This window comes from Lactuca virosa, chromosome 8, assembly GCF_052849685.1.
Source record: "Lactuca virosa cultivar CGN04683 chromosome 8, Lactuca_virosa_CGN04683_v6, whole genome shotgun sequence".
Classification (NCBI taxonomy): domain Eukaryota; kingdom Viridiplantae; phylum Streptophyta; class Magnoliopsida; order Asterales; family Asteraceae; genus Lactuca; species Lactuca virosa.
Genome location: NC_136433.1, coordinates 124,791,438 through 124,795,060, shown reverse-complemented (window position 1 = coordinate 124,795,060; position 3,623 = coordinate 124,791,438). Strand labels below are relative to the sequence as shown.

Sequence of the window (3,623 nt, the reverse complement as noted above, 5' to 3'; positions counted from 1 at the left end):
TTCATTAGACATCGAATAGAAGAAGGACTCCTCGTGGCTAAGAGGGTATCATCAGATGAGAACCCGGCAGATCCCCTCACGAAGGGACTGAGCAGGGTTAAGCATTTACAGCATGCGAGGCGCATTGGGCTGAAGGATGATATTAGTTTCAATAATTAGATTCCTGAAACTTGTAAAATGTAATTGACATTTGATGATAAATAAAAGTTGTTATTTATTTATGAGTAAGGTGTTACTATCTTGTGTTGATTATTTACTATGTTTCAATTTTGCATGTTTTTACTTCCAGAATAATTATGTTATTATTCAAACCATCCACAGTCAGTCAAACTTTGGAAGTAAGTGTTGATTTAAGACTGTCATGAATTTGGCTTGTATGATTTGTCTAAAAGTGCTTTGGACAATGCAATGGTTGCTACAACATTCATGAGTACTCATAAGGGCTGAGTATTGGATCCAACCCACGCTCACTTGCATCACTTCATGGAATTTATCTCGAGTGATCGTGAGACGGTAATATCATATAAATCTTCAAACCTAGAAATATGAGTTGTTGACTATGAGTTGGTTATTCATTGATTGTACGAAAACGCATTGGTAACTCGATGTTATAAAACGTGCCTTTGTGAATAATTCAACAAGTAGTTAGTACAAGCATATCAGTCGAAGTTTATCTGTTCCTTCTAGAAATAGAAGCGATATCTGGGCCCCTCGATGATTTGGTTTTGACCTATGTACCGGGCCCGGTCAGAACCTAATTGATGTGTTCAATTTAGTTCTATGTCGAAACAAATCAGAGATCGAGAAACAAATGCTGGACAATAAGTAAGACCATGTTCCATGTGTTTGTCCGGCTGATATCATGAGAACAGAGGATTATATGATCACTTATCTTAAATGGCGTATCATCATCATCTCAGTTCCGAGAGACTTTGAAAGAGCAACGATTGCTAGTCGGATTTTGAAGTCATATTTGCAAATATAGTTATTAGACTTATCCAAGTGGGAGACTGTTGGATATAGTGTCTAAGTCCATAACTTTGATTTGGTATGTACTTGACCCGACCCGGCATGGTCCATTTGGGTTGCATGGCATTGCAATACTTGGATAGACTAAATGAGAGAATAAGGCACTTATGATTATTAATATATTATAAGTTCTAATATATTACTAATAGTATTATTTAATTAGTATTGATCAAGTATTAATCTAGGATTAATTTGGTGATCAAAGTGAGACTAATTAAATATATAGGGTTAATTATGACAATCATCAATTCTTTTATGGTGGATTAATGATCCATGGTTTATGGGTTATGGATGTAACCAAATAGAGCTCCATGGATAGTCCATGGGAGTTACAAATCCATGGGTCATGGGAAATCAAGAGTCATGACAATTAAGGGCATTCATGTGTAAACCCTAATTGTGACAACACTATAAAAGGAACCCTATGGCTAGCAAAATCATGACCTAGTGGACATAGTGTTACTAGAGAGGGCATAACCGATTTTGAGTGCTAGAAGTATTCTCTCAAGTTATTCCAAGTCTTGTGGTGTTGTGTGAAGCACTTGAGGCACAACATTTGGGGTGCTAGGCTCACAAAGTCTTGAAGGAATCCAAGCAGCAACAAGGTATGTATTTCTACTAGTTTTATGTTTTATGTAATCCCCATGCCATGCTAGTTAGGAAATAACCTTGAAAAAGAAATTTGCATGTATATAGAGAAAACATAGATTCAAGGTTATTAGGGTTGCATGTACACTTAGGAAGTGTTAGAATGCTCAAAACCCATCAAATAGAAATACCGTCTTACTAAGGATGCTTCCCGTTACTTTTAAGGGAGCTGCAAAAGACTGGTTAAAAGCACTACCACCGGGTACAATCACTACATGGGCTCAAATGCGTGAGCAGATTTTAGATCAATTTTGCCCACCATCCAAGATAGCTAAACTCAAGAAGGCAATAGCCAACTTTGAGCAACAACCGGGGGAGTCATTATACGAGGCATGGGAGCGTTACAAAGGGTTGATAAGAAATTATCCTCAACATGATCTTAATGTTCAATAAGAGATGTCTATTTTCTATGATGGGGTCAATGTTATGACAAGGCAACTCCTTGATTCTCAAGGACCATTGACAAAGAAAAATCCAAGGGAGGTCAAGGAGTTAGTAGAAGAATTCGCAAAGCACTCTCGTGAGTACCACAACCCAAGACAAGATGGCACAAAAGGTAGTGGAGGCACACATTCTGAAGAAATGACTGCTATGATGGCAATGCTGAATAATATGGACCGGAGATTGACACAAATGGACCAATCAATTCGTGCAGTTAAAGTTGGGTGTGAACGATGTAACGGACCACACTTGACTAAAGATTGCAACTTAGATGAGTATGGGAACAAAAGGGCTCAAGTTTGCTACTCGAGTAGGGACAAGTATGATGAGGATTGGAGAAAACCAAAGAAAGAGTGGCTGCCATATGATGAATACAAGAAGCAAAAGGAAGAGAAATTTAAGCAGACAGGCCGAGGCTTCTATCAAAAAGAGCAACCACCAGCCGAGAAGAAAGTAGACTTGGAAAATATTTTGACCCGATTTATGGAAGCATCCGAGAAAAGGCATGATGATACCGATGCAGTGCTAAAGGAACACATGAATATGATGAAAGAACAGCACAAAATGATGATTGACCAGCAAGCTTCCTTAAGAAATCATCAAGCATCGATTCATAGTTTAGAAGTCCAAGTTGGTCAACTCACTACTTTGGTGAACAACAAGTTATCCTCACAACTTCCCGAACAGAAAGCTCAACCTCATGTCATGGTTATTGATACTGAAGAAGAGGCAATATCTGAGTTTTTAAAGGCACTAGAAGTGGAACCAAAGCAGCCCGATCTAAAGCCGAAGAAGCCGAAGCTCGAAAATGAAGATGTTGCTGAAACACCAGACTCATGTCGTGAGCCCGCCATGCTCACGTCGTGGGCCCAATCTGAACAGAAAAATTCAGAATCCGTTCCGGCTTACCGACCGCCTTTGCTGTTTCCGTCTCGAGCTAATCTCAGTCCACTGGAAAGAGAACATCTGGAGTTTATCAAGCAAATACAGGGTATTCCTATTAATACTCCTTTTATAGATTCACTATCCAAAATTCCAGAATATGCGAAGTTCCTACAAGATCTTGTAAACACTCATCAGCAACTAAAGAAAAATTCTAAGGTCATTCTTAGTGAACAAAGCTCAAGAGCTGTATTGGGAGAGTTGCCTAAGAAAATGGGAGATCCTAGCCGCCTCACTCTTCCATGTGAGTTTGGTAACAATTTGAAGACTTATGCTTTAGCCGATTCCGGGGCTAGCATAAATTTGATGCCATTTTCATTCTATCAAAAGCTGAACATTCAGAAAATCAAGGCTATAAAGATGACCATTCACATGGCCAACCGTTCAGTGACACAACCGAGGGGAATTGTAGAAGACATCCTTGTTAAAATTGGGAAATTTGTTTTCCCAGTTGACTTTGTGATCATGGATATGAAGGAGGATGTAAATGTCCCAATCATTCTTGGTCGCCCCTTGCTAAATACTGCTAGCGCCTTAGTTGATGTTCGTGAATCCAAGCTTAC

General features: G+C 39.1%; 1 non-coding gene across 1 annotated transcript; it reads right to left on the bottom strand.

Annotated features, from left to right (window-relative positions):
* Positions 1-1,950: 1,950 nt before the first annotated feature.
* Positions 1,951-2,057, bottom strand: LOC145135250 (small nucleolar RNA R71). The gene has a single exon (XR_013719712.1). It is a non-coding gene; the product is annotated as a small nucleolar RNA R71 (small nucleolar RNA).
* Positions 2,058-3,623: the final 1,566 nt, after the last annotated feature.